At 44.8% G+C, this 27,119-nt stretch overlaps 1 protein-coding gene and 1 pseudogene across 1 annotated transcript in view; both read right to left on the bottom strand.

Moving 5' to 3' along the window:
• Adamts18 (ADAM metallopeptidase with thrombospondin type 1 motif 18) overlaps positions 1-27,119 on the bottom strand; it is a 144,847-nt gene that overhangs the window by 103,425 nt on the left and 14,303 nt on the right. The window lies entirely within an intron of this gene.
• LOC116886487 lies at positions 17,731-18,782 on the bottom strand (annotated as a pseudogene).

The following is a 27,119-nucleotide window of genomic DNA, read 5'->3' on the forward strand; positions in this document are numbered from 1 at the left end:
TCTATCTATCTCTATCTATCATCTACCCATCTTTCTATCATCGTTTGTTATTTATTTACTATCTATCATGTATCTGCAATCTATCATCTATTACCTATCTACCCATCTTTTATCCACCTTGTTTTTATTTACTGTCTATCACTTATCTATCATCTATTATCCATATATATATGTATCTATGTGTCTATGTATCTATGTATGTATGTATCTACCTACCTACCCACCTATTATAGTAAACATTGACATTCTACTTGATTACACTGATACATACCTGGGAACTAGTAAACTCTCTCCTATGTGTCTATAAGGGTATTTTCAGAAAAGCCAAGAGAGAATGACCTGCCCTAAGTATGAGTAACACAATTTATGCTCAGTTAAATGAGATAGAAAAAAAGGGAAGAGCCTACAGTGGTGACATTGTCTTCCTGTTTCGTTCTCTCTCCTTTGCACATGCACCTCCTATGCACCTTCCAGCATAACCCTCTTCCTGACATGTTATCACCACTGTGGTGTTCTGCTGAAACACAAAAACCAAGTGGCCACCAATGAAAATCTCTGAAACTGGAGACAAAATAAAGATGCCTTTCTTTAAGACATTCACACCAGGTAACATTCTATCAGTCTCTCTCTGCCTACCAACCTGTTATTTGTTTCTGTTTGTCTGGAGAGCCCTGACTAACATGCTTTGTCTCCCTCTTCAACCCTTGTGAAGACTAGTAAGACTTTAGCTATGTAGTGAGGCTTTCGGGGTTGTTTAGTTTCTCCTTTCAAAATCCCACCCACCACCCGCTTCCTCCCCAAAGGAAGGACAGCTCACTGGTTTGTGCTCATCCCCTCTTCCTCTGATTCCTCTGCTTCTCCCTGTACCAATATTCTGGCAGTCCAGTGAGTGCACTCTTTGCACAGATATTCGAACACAAATCTGAATGTGGCCAGGACCTCTAGAGATTGGGAGAATGGGAGGCAGAGCCCACTTTCCAGAGAGGGCTGAGGACTGGTGAGAAGACAATTCTGAGAGCAAAGTTCAAGGTCTAGAACACAGCATGACACAAATAACTTTAAAAACCAGCTTTATATGGGAGATTCTTTATATATAAAGTTTCCTTCTCCCCGAATAGAATATTTGATCAACTTGAATAATTAACCTAAAGGCTAACAGTTGGTAATATCCTTTTGGAAAACAAACCAGGGTATGGATAGGTTAGAACTGTTTGTTAGTTCCCCTGACCCCAGCCCCATTTTAGCCTTCTAATCCTTTTCCTTAGTCCTCTGCAGTTTTAGGATCTTGATGCCTCGAGACTACAAACTCTAGCTGTAATGATGTGCTGCTGGTTTTCTGTCAACTCAACCACAAGCTTGAGTCATCTTGGAAGAAGAACATTAATGAAGGAAACTCCCTCTTCTCTCAGGTTGACCTGAACACAAGTGTGTGGGGCATTTTCTTGATTAATGACTAACATGGGAGGGTCCAGCTCATTGTGGATAATGCTACTCCCAGGCAGGTGGTTGTGAGGAAAAGGCTGAGCAAGCAGTGGGAAACGAGCCAGTAAGCATCCCTCATTCGTGCTCTCTGTCTCAGCTCCCACCCCCAGGTGCCTGAGTTCCCTTCCCTTCATGACGGGCTGTGATCCGGACACGTACGCTGAAATCACCCCTTTGCTCCCCGAGTTGCTTTTGTCATGGTGGGGTCTGATTGCAGTGACAGATACGCTAAGATGTGTGGGGTCACATCTGCCACCTGGTTCCTCATGAGAAATGCCCCACAACGTAGATGTCAATCGAAGGCACAGGAAGCAAGTCCTGGGGCAACCATCACGTGGTATGCTTTTAACAAGGATCCTCATCATGATTATCCTAAGTTCTCACAAAAAGCAACTTTTATATGAAAGTCTGATGATGTGCCAGACATGGTTTAACTTTTAAATGCAGAATTCCAATTCCATAGCCACTGCGACTCTGAGAGAGATCAGAATACTGCTAGTTTCATAGTTAGGGCAAGCAATGCCCAAAGAAATCAATCTGTTTATCTAAGGGCATATGGATCATGGTGGGAAGAACACAATCTTCTAATTCAGAGTGTCTTAACAGGGCTGGAGAGATGGCCTGGCAGTTGAGAACAATTGCTGTTCTTGCAGTTGGAGTTTTATCTTCCAGCACCCAATATGGTGGCTCACAACTGTGTATAACTCCAGTTCCTGGAGAGCCTGTGTCCTCTTCTGACTTCTGTGGAAAATGTACACACACACACATGTTGCACATACATCTATGCTAGCAAACACACACATAAAACTTTTTAAAATCCGAGAAAAGGGGCATTGGCCCATGAGGAGGTGGATTTATAAATCTAAGTCACGAGATACTTGCTAAGTCCCCGAGGTAGTTACTGTTGTTGTTAACAACCAGCAGTGAAGCAGCACCATTTGAGCGACCTCATTTAACATGCACATTCAGTTATGGGCCCTATGACGGGTTAAGCACGTTTTCTTGGGGTTGGGAAGGGGCTCAATGGTTAAAGAATCTGGCTATTAAGCCTTGAAGGAGGAGACCGGGGATCTCTGGAGGAAAGCGGCTGGCAAGATGAGAAATAGTGGTGAGTACTGTGAGAGACCTTGCTTCAATGAGTAAGGTAGAAGGATGAATGAGAATGAATCCTAACATCAATCTTGGGTTGCCAGACGGATGCCGGAGTATGTGTGCATGTGTGTGTGCACGCACATGCACACATACTCACATACATGGCCACTCACATACATATGCCCCCTTCAATCTTATATACATACATACATGCATATATATATATATATATATATATATATATTCCAAACACACACACACACACACACACACACACACACACACACACACACACACACACACACACCAGACACAAAAATGGGGAAAATGCCAATATTAAAATTCTATGAAGTGGCAGAGCCAAGGCTTAAAATACGACCGTCAGTCTTCAGACCCCTCGCTTCTGAGCCACGTCCTGACTCTGATGCAGGATAATGCATCTGGGAAAGGGAGATGCAAGGCTTAGGGCTATCTGGGTCCTTTTTCTTGGACTACAGCCCACTAGCATGTGAGTCAGAGCCTCTGAAACACATCCAGCTAGCCTGCATGCCTCAGCCAGTTTCTTGTCTATGAATGGAAACTGAGTCACCCCTCCCTCGATTTAGCGTGTGAGCAGGCCCTTGTATCCATCAGAGCTGCTGAGAGAAATCAGGTGCAGTCCGTACAGTCTAGGGGGAGAGGCTGAGAGTAACCAGAGGGTTCCACAGCTAAGTGTAAGGTAAGTACTTTGGCAGGAAGAATCTTGATGCTGTAAAAAGGAACTACGAAGGAACTTGAGGCTGGAGGGATGGCTCGCCCTCGAAGAGCACCTGCTCTATCCTTCAGAGGACCTGAGTTTGGATCCCAGAACTCGCATCTGGCTGTTCACAGCCACCTGTGGCTCTAGGGCATCTGAGGCTTTCTGCTGGCTTCTTCGGACATGCAATGTCTTAGGTTCTCTCCTCTCCCCTCCCCATCCTCCTCCCCCTCCACAGGGGGTATGTGTGCATCTTATGCACACACCTGCACATAAATAATTTTTTAAAAAAGAAAAACAAAGGTACTTGAATGGATTTAAGTTTGAGGATAAGGATCTATGGAAAAAGAAATTTCTATAAAAAGTGGCCTCAGAACCAGGGTCTCAGGATGATTGGTATTATATTTGGACAGAACTTTCTTGAGGGTTGGGTAGACTCTGAAAATTCCCTAGACACCAGTTCTTAGTTCTTGCTTTTTCTTCTGCTACAAAGCACTGCATAGCTCACTGAAGGCAGAGTCACTGGACAGCTGAGGCTGCTGTCCTGCCTCGACCTTCTGAGTGCTGGGATCACGAGAGTTCTTCCTGAGTCCTGGTTTTTGTGGTGCTAGGAAGGATCCTGAGGCTTCCTGCAAAGCAGCCATCGCTCGGCCAGTGGAGTCACAGTCACAAACCCAGACCTTGGTAACTTGTAATCCAAAGCCTTGGCTTGTAAAGATGAATTTGTTTCCCAAGAGGAAGAAAGGGAGGAGAATATTTGAGTGATTGAATCGAGAGTTCGAATGGACTTCTGCATTCCTGATAAAGCAATTCTAAAACTCCATGTGACAACAAATGCCTGTGCTCTCCCCGCCCCCCAAATGTGGACCTTCTCAGAGCACCAGGAAAATACAGCAGGGGCGGGGGAACGGGGGGGGTAACTTCTTGGGGCCATGAAAAATTTGGGTATGGGGAGAAATGTATTTTGAGCGTGACTCTCAGTTATATAACATTCTCTTATCACGTGGACCCAAGGTTCTTTTCCTACAAGTTAATAAATGGCAGACATATAATTCTAAGGAAAGATGAAATAAAATAGAAAACTCACTGTAAATTGTGTGACCAAATACTGTTTCAAACACAATATGGAGGAGTTGGAGGGATGGCTCAGCAGTTAAGAGCATTAGTGGCTCTTTCAGAGGATCCAAGTTTTGTTCCCAGCATCCATGTCTCCCAATGGTTCACAACTGCATTTAGGTCTAGCTCTCCGGGATCTACTTTCCTCTTCTGACCACACACACACACACACACACACACACACACACACACACACACACACACACACACACACACACTCATGCGTGAATGGCATGTATGCGCCAATAAAAACTTTTTAAAACATATCAAGTCCACGATGGTTGTGGAGTTGGTAAAGTAAGGTTGAAGACTTAGATTTATTTTCCTATTTATGTCATATGGGAGCCTCATACTTTCTAAAGGCCAACCGAGGCTGTCCTGTGTAGTTGCCCAGAAGCATTTTCCACAGGACATTTCACATCAGTGTGAAGGATCCATGTCAGTTTCTCCCGTAGGAGTTACCTGTCCGGTAGGGGAGAGAGCCGCAGGAGGCCTTCCCTCACTTTTGAAGTGGCAGAGAAGACATTAGCTTGGAAAAGAAAAAGGTATTTGAACAGTGTCTTCACGGGAGAAGACCAGAGGCTGGGGTTGCTGTCTTAGCACTGCCGTTAATTGCCTGAGCCACTGGTGAGGAAAAAAATTCGGAGTGATTTTAGGCAGATTAGGCTCTAAGAGTGACACTCGAATTCAGACAAAGGGTGGGTTTGTCTAGCAGCAGCGCTCGGCCACCCCTGTGTGAGGCTCTGAGAGCAAAGCTGGACTTCACAGTGGCTGACAGCTAAGGGGATTCAAATTCATGTTCAGACAAGAAACTCGTGGTCCGATGCATTCAAACTCTGCAGAAAAAAAAAAAAGAGAGAGAGAATGGAAGAGAGAGAGAGAAAGAAGAAGAAGAAGAAGAAGAAGAAGAAGAAGAAGAAGAGGAGGAGGAGGAGGCGGAGGGGGGGGGAAGAGGAAGAAGAGAAAGAGAAAGAGGAGGAGGAGGGGAGGGGAGGGAGGAGGAGGGAGGAGGAGGGAGGAGAGGAGAGAGGAGAGGAGAGGAGAGAGAGGAGAGAGAGAGAAGAGAAGAGAGAAGAGAGAGAGAAAAATCAAACAGAAACAATGGGATTCCTGCCAATGCCTCGAGCACCTCCCCCATTACTCTTGGCAGAGTGGCTCACACTAAGCCAGGGGCCAACATTGTGCTGACTTCCTGGGTCCAGCAGACCTGCTGCATGGCTCTGAATGAGCGCCCTGAAAGCACAGGCAAGGCTTCAACTCTATTTAGTGCTGAATACAGGCAGCATAGGAAATGATTGTTCCAGCTGTGTGTTCCCAAGCACAGCATTTTCATCAATAAGAGAATTTCACCTATCAAAGTCACACCTCCCTCTACTTCACTACATGAGAGAGCGTGAGTGCTTTACCTCTTGGGGTAGTTTGCCAGGGTTTCTGTGTCACAAAACTACAGACCGGGTGGCACAAGAAACAGAAGTGTTCACTCTCTGATTCAGGGGCCACAGGGCCAAACTCAGGGTAAGTGACCATTTAGGGAGTTCTTTTCTAACTGTCAGGTGGCTGGCCACCTTCTCACTGTGCCCTCACAGGGTGGAGGAAGTTATCCATGGTATCTTTCTTAAAGGGATACTTCTTACACACTAACCTAAGCTCTATTGCCTCTTTCTCTATTGTCCCTTCTTCCTAAAGCAAGGCCACATGAAGGCTCAGAAAACACAAGCATCCTCTGTTACAAGTCTTTTCTTCTTGCTCTCTTCAATAAAAACAGTACTGGTAAGAGAGTATCCATACAGTTGCTATAAGAGTTAAATAAGTAACAAAGGAACTAGTTTTCCAAAAAGATACTAAAACAGGGACCAGAGAGATGCCTCATCAAGTAAGAACCCTTGCTGCCTTTGCAGAGGGCCCAGGTACAATTCCCAGCACCGACTCAGTGACTTATAACTGCCTGTAACTCCAGTTGCAGGAGATCTGATGCCCTCTACTGGCATCTATGGGCACTGCACGCATATACCCATGGGCAAAATACTCTTACACACAAATATAAACAGATCTTTAAAAATCTTAAGATGTAGACTAAGAAGAAGATCTTTTTTAAACCACTACATGTATGTGGAAGGAATTATGACATAGAAATATGCTCTTTTGTCCCCTTACTAGGGATGCTGTTCTTACACAACCCTTTGTCGCTAATAAAATGATCAGTACGTGTTGTTCTAGTTAGCTTTTGCTGTTAACTTGGCACAGCCTAGAGAGTTATCTGAAAGGAAAGTCTCAATTGAGATATTGTGCTCCCCTGTCCCCACCCCCACCAGACTGGCTTGTGGGCGAGTCAATGAGTGAGTGCCATGATTGTTAATTGATATAGGAAGGGAGGGCTCGGCAACACCATTCCCTGAGCACGTGGGCCTGTGATGTATAAGAAATCTAGTGCCAAGAACCAGATGTAGATCTCTCCTGAGAGACACAGACAGAATACAGCAGATACATAGGCGAATGTCAGCAGCAAACCACTGAACTGAGAACAGGACCCCGGTTGAAGGAATCAGAGAAAGGACTGGAAGAGCTTGAAGGGGCTTGAGACCCCATATAAACAACAATGCCAACCAACCAGAGCTTCCAGGGACTAAGCCACTACCTAAAGACTATACATGGACTGACCCTGGACTCTGACCTCATAGGTAGCAATGAATAGCCTAGTAAGAGCACCGGTGGAAGGGGAAGCCCTTGGTCTTGCCAAGACTGAACCCCCAGTGAACATGATTGTTGGGGGGAGGGCGGTAATGGGGGGATGATGGGGAGGGGAAGCCCATATAGAAGGGGAAGGGAGGGGTTAGGGGGATGTTGGCCTGGAAACTGGGAAAGGGAATAACAATTGAAATGTAAATAAGGAATACCCAAGTTAATAAAGATGGAGAAAAAGAAAAAAGAAAGCTAGCCGAACATGAGCCAGTGTGGGGTGCAGCAAACACCCTGTGTTCCATGCTTTCCTTTCTGTTGCTGGACTGAAAGCAATTCAGGGGGGAAAGTATTTATTTGCCTTCCAGGGCATAGTCCATCCCTGAGGGAAATCAGGGCACCAATGCAAGAAGAGGCAAGAACCATGGAAAACAGGCTTCTACACTGACATGCTCAACAGCAGGAAGGAAACTATAAAACCTATAAAAATCCAGTTGCTTCCTACTCCTCTTTATCTATACCAGCATGGCAACTTTGCTCCTTGCAGTGCCAGACACGAAACGTTTGTGCAATGTAAATCTATGGTTGCTGCACCGCTCTCCAATTCTAATTATCTCTCTTCTCTATGGTGTCAGCCGTGATTCCATGGGTAATGCATACATATATTGGGACTGCCCTATAGCGCCTTACTCTTTGGACGGAAAATAACTAGATCATCGTTCTAAAAATCCCTCCCATCCTACCTCAGAAGCTTACAAAATAGCTTTCAAGGCATTCAGGACCAAAGGAAGAGAGTCCCACAGAATGAAAAACAGAGGGAATCAATACAAGTATTTTACATCATGTTCTCCTTAAGGCATCCAGTGATGAGGACTGAAAGATTCGGGTTAACATAAGTATACAGAGAAAGAAAACCAAGTGCTGAGTCAAGAAAACAATTTACTGCTGAGTCAAGAAACAAGGAAACTCGGGCCTCGTGTTTGGGGTTACCAAAGTCCCTGAGACCTGAAGATTCAACATCCCACAGAGAAGAACAAAGAGTGAGCTCAATGACCATGGAGGCTCGGCTTTGAAGAATTTTTTTTCATAAAGCACAGTGGCTCAGGAAGTTAGAATGAATGACCCAAAGTTTGAGAAAACTAGGCCGTAGTGTTGGCAGTCTTATAAGGAAGTAAAACAAAAAGCAAACTCTAAATATCAAGGAGGAGGAGGAGGAGGAGGAGGAGGAGGAGGAGGAGGAGGAGGAGGAGAGAAGAGGAGGAAGGAAGAGGTGGAAGAGGTGGAGGAAGAGAAGGAGAAAGAGGAAGAAGAGGTAGAAGAGGAGGAGGTAAAGGAGGAAGAGGAAGAGGAAGAAGAGAGGGAAGTAGAGGAGGAAGAAGAAGAAGAGGAGGTGGAGGAGGAGGAGAAGGGAGAGGTGAAGGGGGAAGAGGAAGAGGAGGAAGAAGAGAGGGAAATAGAGGAGGAAGAGGAGGAGGAGGAGGAAGAGGGAAAGGTGAAGGAGGAAGAGGAAGAGGAGGAGGGGGAGGAAGAGAGGGAAATAGAGGAGAAGGAAGAGAAGGAGGAAGAGGAGGAGGAAGAGGAGGAGGGGGAGAGGTGAAGGAGGGAGAGGAGGAGGAAGAGAGGGAAATAGAGGAGGAGGAAGAGGAGGAGGAAGAGGGAGAGGTGGAAGAGGAGGCAGAGGAGGAAGGGAGAAAGGCATGACTAGGTACACATAGATGCTTCTATGCATGGAAATGAGGCAAGGAAAACCCCAAACCCCAGCCAGGCTGCACAGTGACTCTCATAATAGAAGACTGGAATTTTGAAGGCTAAAATCAAGTATCATTTCACCATTGTTAAATTAAGCCAGGAATAGAAAATAAAAATATGACTGGATATTCAATATTCCCAGGTGTCTCAAAAATGAAGCGATTCCTTCTAACTAACCTGTGAGTTGAAAGGGTAAGCCAAAGGAAAACCATAAAATACTTTCTATGGCAACGGAGTTGACAGGTGAAGATGTGTGGCATGCTTCTGAAGCATGCGTTACAAAAGAAGAATGGGCTGGGGGGAAAAAAAGCAGTGATCTTAGAATCTTTTTGTTCTCAAAGAGACAGGAATGCGTAATTAAACACAAGGTAGGAAGCCTTGCATTTTCCAGATCAATCCATGAAGACAGCAACACGTCAGTGCCCAAGCATGAGGGTTCAGCAAGGGAAGCTTGTAAACAAACACTTCTCAAAGGGACACATGGGGAAGCCTAAACCATATTTACCAATCAGATCCAGAACAGACCAAAAGGGACTGTGTTGGATCTACTCCATAGATTCAAGGTCAGATTAATGCACATTTACAGAATAAAAGGTGGGGTTCCACAAACAGGTAAAAACCGTTCAAACAAAACCAAAAACAACCTTTGCTGAGTGTTTAGAGAGAGGGCTCAGCAGCTAAGAACACACACTGCTCTTACAGAGAGAGGACCCTAGGTTTGATTCCTGACGCCAGCATCAGGAAGCCCACAGCTGCCTGTAAGTCTAGCTGCAGGGGATCTGACAACCTCCTCTGGCCTCACATGTATATACCCATACACACATAGTTAAATGTAAAAATAAATCTTTAAAAAACACTAACCAAAAGTGACATCGATCTAATTGAAGGAATCTGCCTTTAAAAAGCGGGGACCGTGAGCAGTAAAGCCCCTCACTAATAGAGGTGGGAATCGCCCAGTGAATGGAGATCCTGAAGAGAGATATAAAGGTGGAGGCAGGGGAAATTTGCTCTCACTAAAGCTGAACCAACCGTCTTCTACTGTCCCTGGGTACTGTGGACACCTCTGCTTCTCAGGCCTTCAGGCCTGGCCTCGAATCTCCTCCATGCTTCCTCCTGTCCCAGATTTCAGATGACCAATTATAGCACGCTCTGGCTCGTGACGGACAGGAGTCAATTCCTCATGGCACCTATCTCTCTGCATGTCTGTTTCTCTGAAGAACCCAAGCACCGGGGTGAGGCACTGATGGCGGATGAGTGGAGCGTGTTGCACTCATAGGCAACTGAAAGCTGGGTAGCATTCATTGGTTGCGCCTCCTCTGCCTCCCAGCGTGTTTAGCATCCTGAACTCTTGGGATAGCTTACAGGATCCCACTAGGAGTTTTGATCACAGATAAGCAAACACAGACACAGCAAGAGTGAGACACCGGACTGTCCCTCGTGCCCACTTCCCACAAAATCCATAGCTAGTAAGGAGCGACGCCAGGAGCAGCAAATGAGTAGAACAGAGTTGGAGGAGGTTCATGACGCTTGGGAGGTAAATCAACTGTCTGAAAGTGGGAGCATGGAAGATTCTAGAAGGTCCCTTCACAGCTTTATTGATGGCGTAAACAACTGGTGGGGGAGGACACTCTAATCCGCTCCACGACAGAGACAAGATCCTGGGGCCTGCCAGCTGTGCAGAGGCTCTGGATTCTAGCTTTCGTGAGTCGTCACAAGTCCGGGTGGGTTTTCCCATGAGTCGTCACGTGTCCAGGTGGGTTTTCCCATGCTACAGCTGCTTTTGGTCATTCCTGCCTCTGTAACTAACTCTTATCCCTACTCCTGTTAGTAACCACAACAAAACCTCCTTGGCTCTGGAAAATCGACTTCAATACAATCTTCACCTTGATCGTTTGTGGATTTCCTTTCTGGGATGAATAGGTGCGTGTATGTTGGGTCTCCTCAGGAAAAGTCTGCCACACAATAGCCAATTTGGGTCACACTCTCCCCTCAAAGCTAATTATAGATAGACCAATTGTGAAGGTAGGTTTGATTTCTAGAATTTTGCATTAGAAAGTATTTTAGTGGCCCTTGATGTAGAAAGTTTTGCTATAAGAGGCCAGGTATTAGGAGATATTGAAATAACATTATCAAAAGAAGACATTTAAGTTGGGCCTGATGGTGCATGCCTTTGATCCCAGAACTAAGAAGGCAGAGGCAAGTGGATCTCTGTGAGTCTGAGGCCAACCTGGTCTACATGGTGTATGTTCCAGGCCAGCCAGGGCTACATAACAAAAACATTCAAGTGGTGGAGAGAAATGCCAGCAAATAGAACATATTTAACCCACAAATATCCCATGTCAAGATAATCCACTCAAAAAAAAAAAAAAAAAAAAGCAACAAACTCAGGTTTCTGAGAAAAGGCTCTCCAATGATCTAACAAACATTTGAGAACTGTTTGGCTTCCAAGAAACACACAGGCATGTGACACAAGAAGCCTGTTTCACGTGAGTCAAGATAAAAACAGACAATGATACATCAAGTACTGGCTATGGACTAAAGCAAAGTGTGCTGGTTTGAATGAACATAGTCCCCATATGCTCATAGGGAGTGAGACTATTTGAAAGGATTACAACATCATGTAGGCTTAATGAAGAAAGTGTGTCACTGGGGGTGGGCTGTGGAGTTTCAAATGTTCAAGCCAAGGCCAGTCTCTCTCTCTTCCTGCTGATCCAGGCAGAACTCTTTCTCTATCACCATGTTTGCCTGCATGCCACCATGCTTCCTGCTATGATGACAATGGACTGAATCTCTCAAACTGTAAGCCAGGCCCAATTAGATGTTTTCCTGTATAAGAGTGGTCATGATCATGGTATATGTTCACAGCAATAAGACGTTGATTATAACGCAAAGAAAACTCATACAGAGCTGGGGACGTATATACATATAAGCATGCGTGAAAACACACACACACACACACACACACACACACACAGAGAGAGAGAGAGAGAGAGAGAGAGAGAGAGAGAGAGAGAGAGAGAGAGAGAGAGCACCAACCAATTGTAAGGGAGCTTGGCATTTTCTGTAGAAGCTGGAACTCCAAACATACAAGCCAAAAATCCCACCTCAAAATACATCCAACTTAAAAGAGAATGTTCACCGGAATTGCCCCAAGTCAGAGGCACTCTGGATCTTCATTGGCAAGGGAATGGGAAGTAAATGCTTTCATTATTAAGTGGGATGCTTTGGACAAATGGGAGCAGGTGACTGAGAGCTTTACTATTAATGGATGGGTGTCACAAAGATATTGCCCAGAAAAGGGGAGAGGATCAAACAGTGGCCTCCTGTTGGTTATGTGAGTAGCAGGTTCAGGGACAGGCAAATCCGGTGCTCAGAGGTAAGAATCTGTAGGGGCTGTCTTTAAGTGAGAAAGTAGAGAGGAGCTCTAAGAAAATGTTCTGGAGGCTGGTGGCTGTCTATAGTCTCATCTGGCTTGGTACAGGAGCATGGCTCCTAATGAGGAGCAAAGTGGCATGCGGGACCTCAGGAGCACCTTACAAATGGAGTAGGACCTTTAGTCAGAGAAAGCTAAGGCTGAGAGTACATTGCCTGAAGCCTGTTCAACAGAAGCAGACAGTAATAAAAATAAAGATAAGAAGGTGCATTAGACAAACATAGCTCTTAATGGGGGCTGGGAGGTAGGGGAGGGGGTGACTTATTCTGCACAGCCACAAAAAAAAAAAAATCAAAACATTCTAAGCCGATAGGACAGGATAAACAGGATCTCAGACACTCCACTCTCAGTAGCTGACTCAACAGCCAGCGATGACAGATTTACAATGGAGAGCTGAATCGCAGATAGAAAACCATGTGCTCGTTTTGGGGCTTTGTTGACCTACAGGATACCCCCGAAACCCTTAAATCAACAGCTTCGAGGCGTTTATGGTGATGCCTTCTGAGAAGTCTGCTTTATACAACAAGCCTCGTCTTGAGTCTGAACTCAGCTAAAGGCTGGGCCATCAAGGCTGGGCCCCTTTGCTAACAGGGGAATGAAAATGCCCTACTTCTGTGAGAATAATGGAACTTTTTCTTCTGCCTCGGGGACTGATGGGGGGCGTGGCAGAGACATACAGAGAGGTTTGTAACCACTAAGACTCATCAATGCCAGGGCAGATTTATTTATTCAGTGACTCTATGCCCCTTGCTGTTCTTGTTACAGGGGTTTGGGACTTTTTCAGGTTCTATTTAAGTGGCTCACACAAGAGAACACTTTTAAAAGTTTATTTTTATTTATAGGTATGTGTGTGGCTGTGTATGTGTGTGCAGGTACCCATGATGTCCAGAAGGGGGTGTCAGAGCACCTGGAGCTCAGTTACGGGTCCTTGTAAGCCACCCTACCTAGATGGTGAGGACCTAATTCTCCTTTTCTTCAAGGAGAGTCCAGTTGCCTAACTGCTGAGCTACCTCTCCAGCCCACCGATGCTGTTTCCTGATACACAAAGGCTACTTTGTGTGTCCATAAAATGCGGATGCTTTATGATAATGTTTTTAAGACATCTTGAGTAAAAACCCAGGGCTTGTAAATTGAACACTGTCCTATTTCATAACACGGCTCCAAGGAAACATGCCCGGGTGTACTGCAAACTCTATGTTGCATTTACTCTCTCTAGTCTCAGAGGATTCGTTATTGGCTATATTTTGCATGGATGTGTTATGTGGTGCAGGTGCGTGTAGAAGGGGGATGTTCCACGCTGGGTGTCTTCCTCAGTTACTTCCCACCTTACCTTTTGAGACAGAGTCTCTCACTGAACCTGGAGCTCACTTGATGAGGCTAGACTGGCTGACCACTGAGTTCCAGAGGTTGGCCCTGCCTCAGCCTCCTCAGTACTAGGATCATGCCATCTTGCCTAGCTTTTGATTGATTTAATGTGTTCTGGGAGACTGTGCTGGCTAGTTTGTAGCCAACTTGACACAATATAAAGTCATCTGAGAGGAGCTCAATTAAGAAAACGCCTTCATTAAGACTGGGCTCGGGCTGGGGATTTAGCTCAGCGGTCATACCTAGGAAGCAAAGGCCCTGGGCGATCCAGCTCAAAAAAAAAAAAAAAAAAAAAAAAAAAAAAAAAAAGACTGGGCTCTGGGCAAGCCTGTGGTATTTTCTTATTTAATGATTGATGGGAGGCAGGGGGTAGGAGGGTCAGCTGTCTCAACCTGGTGGTCCTGGGTTCTTTAAGAAAACAGGCTGAGCAAACCACAATAAGCAAGCCAGTAAGCAGCACTCTCCTCCATGCCTTCTTCAGTTCCTGCCTCCAGGTCCCTGCTCTCTTTGAGTTCCTGTCTCCTGACTTTCTTCAGTGATGGACTATAATGTAGAAGTGTAAGCCAAATAAACCCTTTCCTCCCCCACTTCTCCTGTGGCCAGCACTCTCGGCAGAGCCCTCTCCCCTGCCCCTGGTCTTTGCCGTGCTCGTCTCTAACGTTTCATTTCTTCTTACTGTCAATCATAATGACTGACATTGATTCATCATCCACTAATTGCTTTGTAATCTTTAGTTGAAAATTTGCCTCTGAACAAAGTAGGTTTAGATAAGTGATGCAGGCACCTTTTTAAGGTCATTCATTTTCAAATTTTTCTGAGTCTAGGAGTCTTCTAGAGTACTTGGTGGCTTGCAGATTCCAGTAAGTTTATGCTTCTAGGAACTGTGATGGAATAGATCTGGAGAGGTATAGGGTGCTGATTGTTTTGTTTTGTTCTTTTGCGACAGGGTTTCTTTGTGTACCCCTGGCTGTCCTGAAGCAATGCTCTGCTGACCAGGCTGGCCTCAGGCTCATAGGCATCCCCCTGCCTCTCCTCCCAAGTGCTGGGATTAAGGTGCGCACACTGCCACTACCCAGCCCAGAAGAATGAATTTCTAACACGCATTTACATAATTGCTTATATCGGTACACTGAAGTGGACACTTTGAAAAATGTATCAGGGGGGCTGGAGAGATGGCTCAGTGGCTAGGAACACTGCCTGTTCTCCCAGAAGGCCCAGGAGCAGCTGCCAGCACCTACGATGGCAGCTCCCAGCCATCTGTAACTCAAGTTCCAGTTCCACTTATTATCAGGAAGGGAAACTGAAGAAGCGGGAGGTGAAACCGTTTGTGACAAGACCCATGGCCTTTAGCACAGAGGAATGAAGCTCTAGTCTGCAGGCTGATACGCCATCTTGCCAAGTCTCCAAAGGCCTTTCCTCTTATTTGATCCCCCGTTGAGGAAGGATGCTACCCAAACAATAAAGACAAGCGAGGGAAGGGAGGACAGGCCATTAACAGCATTGAGGATTTCTCCTTAGCAATAAGCATGGTCCAGAGCTAAGAACACCTGCTTCCTTCAGACAGAATGTCCACTAAACACATTCAGAACATGTTTTTAAAACTCTCTCGGCTCACCCAGCTTTACGGTGCAGCAGGCAACAGAATAGACAGGACTCTCAGAGATATCCATCCCATTGAGCAGTAATGCAGGTAGGCAGGACCCTGTGTAGCCCAAGTACTCCCATTTCAATCTGGTTCAGCCATTCCGGCGGCTCATTTGCCTGCGAAGACCCAACAGAGCGAGAGATAGGCACTGGCTGCTTGCCTTGGTTGGTGGACTAAGGAGAGAATGAGCTGCCGTGATTGATATGGGTAGTGGGTACTCGGTGAATGCTTGAAGCTTTGAGCTCCGAGGTCACATCTGTCATTCCACTCCCTGCCTCTTATCACTTCTTCAACGGAACCACAGCAGCAGCTCCCCAGCCTCTGCCTTCCATCACTACTCGAGTGTCTGTTCGCTAGTGAAATCACTTCGATAGGAAAGAGTGTGGCAGAGGCAGCCCTGCGCTGATGTGTCGTTAAGAGCGTCAATTGCCTCTGCTCCCTGGATACTTCTGGAGATGGAGTAGTCGGTGATACACAGCATACATATAACAAATAGGTACATTTATCTAGATAGTTTTACATCCAACATTGTATATTCTAGTTAGTTTTCGTCAGTTTGTCAAAGCCTGGTGTCACCTGGGAAGAGGGGTTGTCAATTGACGAGCTGTTGCCATCAGGTTGGCCTGTGGCATGTCTGTGGGGATGAATGGCAGATGTGGGAAGGACCAGCTCACTGGGTCAGTGTGTAGGGGTTGTGTAAGAGAGCTAGCTGAGTGAGACATGAGAACAAGCCAGTACACCACGTTTCTCCATGGTCTCTAATTTAGTTCCTGCCTTGGCATCCCTCTATAAAGTTTAAGGTGAGAAAAGTCTTCTGTCCCCTACATTGCTTTTGCTCATGGTTTTAGCACAACGACAAAGAAGCAGATAGAACAGACATCATTGCTGTGAAGCTCATCACCCCCCCCATGGCACTGGTGCAGGAGACAGACACTGGTGACAGGAGCTCGTTACTGAATGTTAATGCACAAGTCGAATCTATAAAGAAGAGAAGATATGGAAAGCTGACGTAGCCAACCGCCCCGGAATGGTTTATATATCTACTTCGTGGTGCTACAGAGTGCCCAGATACTTAAATGGTTATTCTAGCTGTGTCTTTAAAGGTGTTTCTGGGTGGGATTAACAGTGAGTTTATAACACAGATGAAATAAATGGCCATCTCCAATGTGGGTGGACCTAACATCAACCACGGAGGGCTGAGCGAGTCAGAAGTCACTGTATCCACTGCCTTTGAGCTGGCGCATCTGTCTTTCCCAGTCTTCTGAGTCAGAATGGAAGCCAACACATTGGATCTCTCCTGGGCCCACAAGTAACCAACAACAGATCTTGAGGCTCCTCAGCTTCCAAAATGAATGAGCTAATTCCTTATAATAAGACTTTTTATGCACACATATATATGATGAGAACTATAGGTTTAGTTTCTCTGGGGAGTCTTATTTAAAACAGGCCTATTTCATGCTCAACCTACAGCAAGACTAGAGGAGGCACAAGAAAAATCAACCCCTGCTGTCTATTTGACTTTTTTGAGTTGAAGGAGTTAGGACTCAACAAGTCGATATAACCTGAGAGATTATGTTGGTGCTGAGTCTCAAGCTATGGAAAAGGACACTTGGGGTCAGAACATAGGGACACTTGGGATCAGAACCTTCCAATGGATGGATTTAATCCTACCTGCTTCGGTTAGCTTTCTATATAGGCAGTAAGTCTGTGCAAATATTCACTGGAGTAGAAACAGAAGATAACTAAAATTTGTGATATAGTCAGTGTGATACCAACTCAGACTCAATAGATTGTATGAATGTAAAATGTTCCCAGGAGCTCTTAGGTTTGAACATTTGGTACTCTTGCTAGTGGCTTTTGGAAATGGAAGAAGTAGGTCACTGGAGGAAGTAGGTCACTGGAAGAAGTGGGTCGCTGGAAGAAGTAGGTCACTGGAAGAAGTAGGTTACTGGAGGAAGTAGGTCTGGAGGAAGTGGGTCACTGGAGGAAGTGGGTCACTGGAGGAAGTGGGTCACTGGAGGAAGTGGGTCACTGGAGGAAGTGGGGTCCTAATTCCTGTTCACTCTCTGCTTCCAGACTATCGATATAATTTTACTAGAGCTTCTCTTCCCCAAATTCTCCTGCCATGCTTTCTCTACCATGATCTACTGTAGCTCCTCCAACTGTAAAACCAAGACAACCCCTTTTTGGATGACTGGGGGGAAGAAGAGGATCAGTAGGAATAGAAGAAAGGTACAAGAAAGACTTGTAGGAGGTATGATTATCCAGGTGTGGTGGTGCACACCCTCAATTCCAGGACTTGGGGGCCAGAATCAGGTGGATCTCTGAGGAGTTTAAGGACATTTTACTCAACATACTGAGCTTCAAGAAAGCCAGGGCTGTATATCGAGACCAGCCTCTACGCAAAAAGGAAAAAAAAAAACAGGTGGGGGGGATATCAAAATACATTATGCATATGTATGCAAATGACATAACAAATGTAACCTATTATTATCTGTAGTTAATATACACTAATAGGAAACTAAAAGGTAAAAATAAATTCTTCCTTAAGTGCCTTCTTGTTAGGTATTTCTCACAACAATGAGAAAGCTAAGTAATACACTATGCATGTTTGGCAGCCTACTATACTCATGTATGTTTTGTTTTTGTTTTTGCTTTTCTTTCCCCACAGAGAACCCATAGTTTGGTTTTATTCAGAGTAATAGGGTGGGCGGGGGAAGGAAACTTCTGCTCATAGAAGAAACTCAGCCACAGGTCTGATCTGTACTGGAACTACACATGCAGTAAGGACAAGGCTGTTTGCCTACTGATCTCTAATATTAACAATTAGAAGCAGAGCAGTGCAAGTAGCATTTGGAACAACCCTTGCAGTGTTAGAGTGACAGGCACAGCAGTTCACTTCTCTTCACACCATTGGTTCTCTTTGCATACCTGGGCCTCTACCTCTACAGTGAAGTCATTTTTGATATTGAAAGTTCTATGAATCTCCTCAGGGGTTTTCCCCTTAATCTTATTGGCCACAGTCTTGCAGGTGATACCAAGGAAACCTTTGGTCTCTAAGTAGTTTGCAGCCAGAATAAGTTCAAAAAGTGTTCCTTGGTCAACTTTCAGGTATTCTTGGTCACAAACAGGAATATCATCTGTCCACTTTTCTGTTTTCCTCATCCTTAGGCGGGGGAGGGGGAGAGTCATCCTTGTCATTGGTGCACCACTGAATGACCTCTTTTTAAGAATTGCTGCATTAACATTTGGTAAAGGAACAGGGTCATCATCTCCCTCATCATCATCCATTCCCAAATCTTCCAGCATGGTCTTGATGGTCACAGATTGTTTGGCAATTTCTACATTAACTTCAAATACCTCTCCATCAGAACTCTGCAAATTTATCATAGGCATGGTGCTCGGTCTCAAGACCTCAGGCCTGAGGCTGACGGACAGAGTTCACAACTGAACAGAAGTATCCAGAACAAGGCCACATACTAAATTGTTTTTGTCATGTAACTTCTTTATTAGCAAAGAAATTTTATAATACTTTGACATTAGATTTTACTTTCCTGAGCAGGGATCTTTTTAAATCAAGATGTTTGCCTTTGCTCCCTAAATATGTTACTTAGTGTAACTAGGGAAGTCACTAAGGAAACAAACCATAAAGCTGAGACCTAATAAAGCATTTCCCATCTGGAGCAAACAAGAGCTAGAGTTAATTAAACTGCAAGTTTCAAACAAGTATAATTAGAAGAAGGTCTACATACAAATTCTGAAATTTTTCAAAAACATATTCTCTTTCATTTATCTTCAAGGGCATCCCTAATTCTGACTTTCATCAACAGGATTGGGCAATTTTCTATGTAATTGAATAATGACCAACTTCTTCCAAAACAAAACCATCAAACCATCCCACAGTGGAGCTGCTGAGGCCCTGAAAACGCTTTGTGGAAGAGAAGCAATTGGACAAATGGATGGATGAGAGGGGACTTTTTTGCCCCCTGGTTTCACTGTCTATGCTAATGAACTTCATAACCTGGACTTTACACCACAGAGGCCATTTCTGGGCTGTTCAGTTATAGCTGCTCTGAATTGAGTGTGCACACAGTATTAGGCTACCTTCCAGTCTTCCTCAACCACTGTTGATAAACTCAAAGCATCTCATTAATAGTTGATGATTGATTATATCTTGAAAAGATTATATTTGGGAATACATATTTGAAATATTTGAGGATAAAATATAATCAAAACGTAAATGTTATCCATTTTTTTAATGTACCATTTTGAGAGAACTGAAATCACACATTTTGGCTTCAAGTCTTCTCCCACAGAGACTGCACTCCTTGGAGCAAAGAAGAAGTATGGTTCTATGCAATGCAGAAAAAGGAAATAGGAGACTTCGTGGGTTCAGAAAAAATAGATGTCTACTGTCATAATTTAAAAATAAAAGACTACTACACACTAAAATTAGATTTTCTAAAATAAACATCTTCAAAGACACACATGAGCTGCAGATGAGTGCTGAGCAGTGTAATCCACCGATAAGCATTCTTGGTTTACAACATTACCCTCGTGTCATCATCCAGGCAAATTAAAGAACCCAATTAAAAGTCGTTACAGCCTGTGAAGTCATCCTCTAAGCCAACCATGGGGCCCCCATCTCCAACAGACTGCTCCATCCAGTCCCCACCTCCAGAAGACTGGGCCATGACTGACATATAATGCACCCACTTCTACTTCCTGCTTTAAAACCACATGTAGTTACTGTGGGCAGGCAGGGTGGGGTAGTGATCACACATCTGACATGGAAAGTAATGGATCAACAAGACCAACGATGGATCCAAGGCTGCACTGCCAGAAGCAAATATTAATAACAAGGCTGCCTACTCTCGTGTCCTGTGCTATGAGTGTTCCCATTGCCTTAAAAGCAGCTTTAGGCTCAATGAATTCGTTGCACTGCGCTTGTCTTGATCCTCTGTGAGGTCACAAGCTCTTTGCAGAAAATGCCCAAAGCCCTTTCATCAATATCACAGAGCCACAATAAAAAGATCAGCTTACAGCTAACACTGGAAAACAAAACAAAACAAACAAAGTAGTCTAACTTCAGGCATCGCTGGACATAAGGACTGGGATCAGCCTGTTATCAGATCGCAAGATGGCTGCCAGCAGTCATAGGTTTACTACTTAGGTCTCCTCTGAGCTACCTCTGGTGACTTGTAATTTCGTTTTCCATCTCGGATCCCATTTGGTGGGTGTCTTCAAACCAATCCCTATAGTTGAGGATATCTGACCTTCTGACAGGTCATTGTGGGAAACATGCCACCTCCATCCAATGGACTTAATGTAGAGAAGGGGAGGATAGGTCCCCTTGGGAAAGCCTCACTTTTATGAGAAGAGTGCAATGAGGGCCAACAAGAGGACTCTGAGAGATGGCTGAGTTACCAACCCAAGTGAGCTGGGCATGATTCCCCAGAACACGCACAGTAGAGGGAGAGGTTATCCTCAGACCTCTACATGCTTGCTGTAGCAAGTATCCACACATATATACATATGTATGAATAAATTAATATGATCATTTTTTTAAAACTGCAAATGGTTAGTAGGCAGGCAAAAATCCCATTTTTTTTTTCTTTTCTTTTTTTCCCCGGAGCTGGGGACCGAACCCTGGGCCTTGCGCTTGCTAGGCAAGCGCTCTACCACTGAGCTAAATCCCCAACCCCAAAAATCCCATTTCTGAAGTGCTACATAAAAAGATGCCCAACTGATCTTTTTTTCCCCCCAGTGAAAGGACAAGCTATATCAAATTCATGATGTACTCTAGACATGGAAATGACTTATTGGTTTCTAGTTATTAGGATGATAATTACGTGCAAATGTTTACTGGGTGCATCCTATGTTTCAGTGATCACCTGATACCCAGTAACAGCAATGATATGCAAAACAATAAATGATTCTGAACTGTACAGAAGCCAGGAAGGGGAGTTCGAGGAGTGAAGGCAGTGTTGGGAAGCACTTTCTGAGAGGATGACGTTTGCACAATGAACCAAGGGAAGCAAGGAACATTCTGATGTAAAGTCACTGAAGCAGGGACTCTTAGAATCCTGACAGGCAGCAGAGGCAATGTCGAGCCACACTGGGGAGCACAAGGATGAGGAAAATAGGAAGTTAGGTGAAGAGACCAGATCACATAAGGTCTTTCCATGTTCAGAAACTCAGACTATTTTCTCTTCTCAGTGGAAATGGTGAAGGGTTCTGAAGAGGAACGTGAAGTAACGGGGTTACTGCAACAGAGGAACTAAGAGGCAAAAGTGAGGCTTCAGGTAGGAGTACTGGGCTGGGTGACCACAGAGAGACACTTATGTCAGCAAGATTGGGAGTATTGTCATTGATCTGTTCGTGAATGATGAGCTCTAAATGGGCGGGGCTAAGATTTCCTGGTTTTCAAGATTTCCTGAGCAAAGGCATCTCTTAGACTACTTGGCCCCATTATTCTGTCACTTACATCCCTCCCTGTGGTTCTTTTAAACAGTTCTTAACTATGATGTTGATTTTATTACATTCAATTTGCGTGTGTGTGCGCGCGCGCGCACGTGTGTGTGTGTGTGTGTGTGTGTGTGTGTGTGTGTGTGTGTGTGTGTGACTATCACAGAAGAAGTATAGAGGTCAGAAGACTCCATTATCTCTTGCCCTGTGGGTCCCAGGAATTAAACTCAGGTCATCAGGCTTGACTGTAGATGCTTTTGCCTACTGGGCCATTTCATCTGCACTATTCTTTTTTATTACATTTATCTATTTTAATGGGGTTTTTTTGTACTCTCTGTTGCTGCGTTTAAATTCATGACATCAACACTCCACCCTCATCTTAAAATACTGTAGAATTTAGGAATGATATAATTCTATAACCTCATAGTCTAATACAAAGAGAAATATCAAAGATTACCTAATGCCTATTAAATACATAATGGCTAGAAATACATGGTTTTGGTTAGAGATGGATGGATGGATGGTGAGGTGGGTGGGTGGGTGGGTGGATGGATGGATGATGGATGGATGGATGGATGGATGGATGGAATAAAGGAAGTACTTAGGAGTGGGAGAAATGTCATCTACTGACAATCATTAATGAAAATACGAAGAGCCCTTGACTTTCCTTACCCCGAATAGTTATAAAGAATATTTCAGATGGGCTGTGAGCAAACTAAACATCACTGTGTCACCATTGGCAATGATGGGATGAGACAACTTTAAATATTAAGTCAACAGGAACATGGGTCCCATGGCTTCTACATTCTAACCATGGCAGAGCTCCAAGTCCCATCAAGTACCAGAGATGTTGCAAAGGAAGCGACAGTGCACAAGTCCCTCTTACATGAACAGATAGGGACTTCTCATTCAGCTTCCAATGATACCCACAAGAGCACACTCAAGAGAAAAAGAGTCCCGGGTCGTCCCCAGAACTGCCCACTGTTCCCATTCTTATTGGTCAAGAGAATACAGAGGGCACTTAATTTTATCCTGGGAAAATTACAAACACAGGAATAGAGCCCCCAGTTTCGATCTATAGTCATCTAGTTAGGCTGAAGGCAAGGATGACTTTTCTTATAAATATTCTACTCCGACTTTAAAAAGCGGATTGTTTCCAGGAGTCTGGGGTGACATGTGAGACTCACAAACAAACAAAACATCCCCAGATTTTTTTCTTCTGCCAACCAATCCACTAGCCCCAACGCCACTGCACTGTCTGCAGATTCTCAGCAGCTCCCCAGCCCCCTGTACTATCCCTGTGGCCTCGGCAGATCCCTGTGGCCTCGGCAGGGCCTCTGCATTATTTCTGCAGCATCAGCAAACACCCAACTCCCACCCCACTGCACTATCCATACAGCCTCGAGCAGCCATAGCCCTACAAGGCAGACGTGGTTTCATAATAAGTTTAAAGCTGGACGTCATGCTCAAAAATGTGCCAAGATTGGAAGGATTTGAGTTTGGGATTTGGAGGCTAGAAGTGCTTATCCAGTAAGCCTATGCAAATACTCCAAAATTAAAACAAAAACAAAAACAAAATGCCTACAAAATCTGAAACATTTCTAGTGTTGGGTATTTTGGGGAAGGCACTCTCAAGCTGCCTGAAAGCGGTAATCTCACTGAAACCAATAGCATGCATACTCTAAAAATCCATCGCGTGTGAATGTTTTTCTTAATGAAGCCATTGCATGTTAGGACTGTAGTAAAATGTGGCCCATTAGAGTCTATGAGACACTTTGGGCCAGCACAATTGGGGGATGCTAATGGTGCTTAATAGGCAAAGGCCTGGAATGCCACCAGATACCCTATGAAGCATAGATATTCCTTCTTAAAGAAAGCATAGTCATCCTAACACCAATAGTATTCCACTAAGAATCTACACTAATAGAACAATTTCCCAAGCAAGTATGTAAGGAAACTGGCTGCTTCTTCTCAGATCATTGTTATTAAGTAAAGTTCCCTAGGTTAACAAAACCTGAGAGAGAGAGAGAGAGAGAGAGAGAGAGAAGAGGAGAGAGAGAGAGAGAGAGAGAAGAGAGGAGAGAGAGAGAGGGGAGGGAGAGAGAGAGAGGGGGAGAGAGAGGGGAGAGAGAGGGGAGAGAGGGGAGAGGGGGAAAGGGATAGAGGGGGAAGAGGGGAGAGGGGGAAGAGGGAGAGAGGGGGGAGAGGGAAAGAGAGAAAGAGAGAGCGAGAGAGAGAGCATAAGATAAAATGGACCATTTGAGTAGCTTTTGGCATAGAGACAGTCCAGCAATGGCTATCTGCTGACTGGAGAAACACAACTCAGAACTTGTTCAATGAAGCTAGGGGTCTCGACAGTCCTGAGTCTGCACTGAAAACCAGGAAGGCCCCTAGGGGGTTACTGGTGCTATGTCCACATCCGAAGGCCGATCAAGCCATACTGCCTGCTACCAGTGGTGGATGGGGAGGACAGGCAGACACACAGATTTTCTTCCAGACTTTTTATTTCTGGGCCATCAGTGGATGATGCCACCCACTTTGATGGGGAGCCTTCCCCCCTTGGTTGATCCTGTTCTGGAAGCTCCCTCACATCACACCCAGAGGTGTCTCTCCCAGGTGATCTTAAATCTCAACGGGCTGACAATCCAGACCAATCATCGCACCCACTTACCTCACCTGCCACACAAGGTTGGTGGCAGATGGTCCAAGATTACCATGAGCCTAAACGGGGCGTGGCTTGCCCTTCGCCTGAAACGCCAGCCCTAGAATAAGCCTCAGAGGTTTGTATTTGAGTCAAGAAAAATTACAGCAAATAAGCAGCTTATTACAGTCCTTTGCCAGCTCACTGTTCCAGTCAGAAGTGCACGGTGCGCTGCCATAGTCTTTTGTTCTGTAAAGGAATCCACTTCCAGTCTCTTCAAACTGCAGTTAGAACTCCATTCCTTTGGAGAACTGAAATGAGCTGCCGTTTGCTTGCTGTGCATCTATTTGCTTCCTGTTTAACAGTCAAAGACTACTGTAGTCCCGGAAGGCTGACCTCGCCTTGCGACATGGCCCCTTCTGTATCCAGAACCCACAAGTGAGAGTCTCTTCCGTGCTAAGCCCTTCTTCCTCTGAGTCCAAGGGACATCTGCCCACAAACTAGACCCAGATTCAAAGAGCTTGCTTGATGAGGTTAGACCTTCCTAGAATGTCCCCCATGTAAAGGCCAACTGATTTGCAAGCATATTCTGTGAAATCACGTCCTTAAGTAGCAACTAGATCCAGTGAGTGACCTCCGAACCAGAAGAGGGAGCAAGTATATCAGAGCCAAGGAGTAATGGGAGGTCATCTTGGACGTTTGCTCTTTAATAGAATGGCCCTCTTTTCCTTGTAGTCTCCACTTTACAGACAAGTAAAGTATTGCCAGTTGGTCAGTTATTCCCCCACAGTACCTCTCTGTAGTATTCCTGCAAATTCCTATGAGCCTAAAATTGTTTTAAAATCAAATGCTGGGGCTGGGAGAGAAGTGGGTAAAGCATGAAGGTCTGAGTTCAGATTCCCCAGAACCAGCATAAGCTCGTGCAATGGCTTGTGTCTTTAATCCATTTTACTGCCAGATAGGAAGCGGAGACTGGGGGATCCCTGGAAATTTGAGGGACGGCTAGCCTGGTGTAGGCAGCAAAAACAACCATCCTGTTAGAGACAAGTAGCCTGGTGTAGACAGCAAGAAACAGCAAAAGATGCCACTTCAAGGTAGAAAATAAGGTCCAACACTTGAGGTGGTCTTCTATGGACAAGAAGATCTCCCATGTACCTCCTCCATGTTGAGGAGGTGTGGCCTTCTTCCTCAACATCTTTAACATGAAATATTAAATGTTATCCAAAAGAATTGTTTCCTCAAAATTGCATCACTAGTGGGGAGAGGGGCTGTTTCTAAAGCGCAAGCATTTTAACATGTCATTCTCTCATCTTAAACCATTACACAAGCTATTTCTGAGGTGCTGAGGTATCTAAAATCCATGGCATTTACCTACCTGAGAGACTCTCAAGCTTGACTTTGTTTCAGGACTACCTGGGGAATCTTTAAAAGATTGCTATGATTTTAAAAAATAATTTAAAAGGGTGCATGGATGTCTTGGCCTTATCACCAAACTTTCTGTTTCTGGGGTCTGGACTAGGATCTGAACAAGAGTATCCACAATCTTTCTGTTGTTCCACCACCCACTGTTGTAGGCTTCTCTGGTTACTCCTTGTGGTAGTGTTAAACATGTGGTATTGAGCACCAGTTCGTATACATCTTACATACAGAAGTAAGGCTTTGACAAGACAGGGAGGGCTTCATCCTATGCCAGTGAGTTTTACTGCAAAGGGAGGACTGCAGAACCCTGATCTACAAGGCTGCAGAGAAAGACACGAAAGCCATATTTAACTTCGGTCTTATCTTTGATAGGCATAAAACAGACCCACGGACTTACCCACAATACAAATGATTTGTGATCATATCTGCTCACGGAGAAATCAACATTGAGTTAGCCTGTACATGCCTCCTGGAAGCGGTAAAGTAAAACACGGAATGCAATGAGGGCTCACGGGATGACCTCAGGACACTAAAGCCTGCTCTGGTACAGAACCTGACAAGACGGCTGACATAAACCCCCCTACCGGCTTATCTCAACCTTTCAAGGGCTGCCCCTCAAAGGAGGGGGCGCACAGAGCTGACTCCTCATAAATCAATGACGGCCACATCTAATTTATAGTAGAAGGCATGTTCCTGTGACTGATGGGTAAAAAGGGCAGACTGTGTATTTCAAAGTTGAGTGGCATGAATAAGCCATCAAAAGAATCCTCCCGAAGTTAAAAGCCTTAGATATATCAAAGCCATCCCTCCAGGAGAGGTGACCACACTGTCGAGGCAGAATACTCAATAGACCTCTACTAGAGCATTCGAGTATACTCTGCTCTATAACTGGCAAAAACGAAACAAACAAACAAACAAACAACAACCACCACCCAAGCTGTGGGAACAGGCTTTTCCCAGGCTTTAACCAAAACTCCTGAGTTTGTAGACAGTGTTGTATATGAGCTGTGAACAAATATTTTTGGTCATGAAAGCCTTAGTGTGTAGCAGTATCATTAGGACTGTTTCTATTGGGACGTCCAAGATTTAATCAGCACCACTTTCTCTTGAATTGTTTATTGTGTATGGTGGGAAACCATGTGATTTTTTTTTTCTTTTCAGCTCATAGGTTCTGCTGGAGGGAGCTCTTTGAAGCCACTGCCTTGGGCCCTTGCAAAACCAGGAGGAAGTGAGTTCTTAGAAGCTTTGCAGATGGAACTATTAAGGTTATAACGACAATGGCACTTGGTGGCACATG

This window comes from Rattus rattus, chromosome 17 (assembly GCF_011064425.1).
Source record: "Rattus rattus isolate New Zealand chromosome 17, Rrattus_CSIRO_v1, whole genome shotgun sequence".
Taxonomy (NCBI): Eukaryota; Metazoa; Chordata; class Mammalia; order Rodentia; family Muridae; genus Rattus; species Rattus rattus.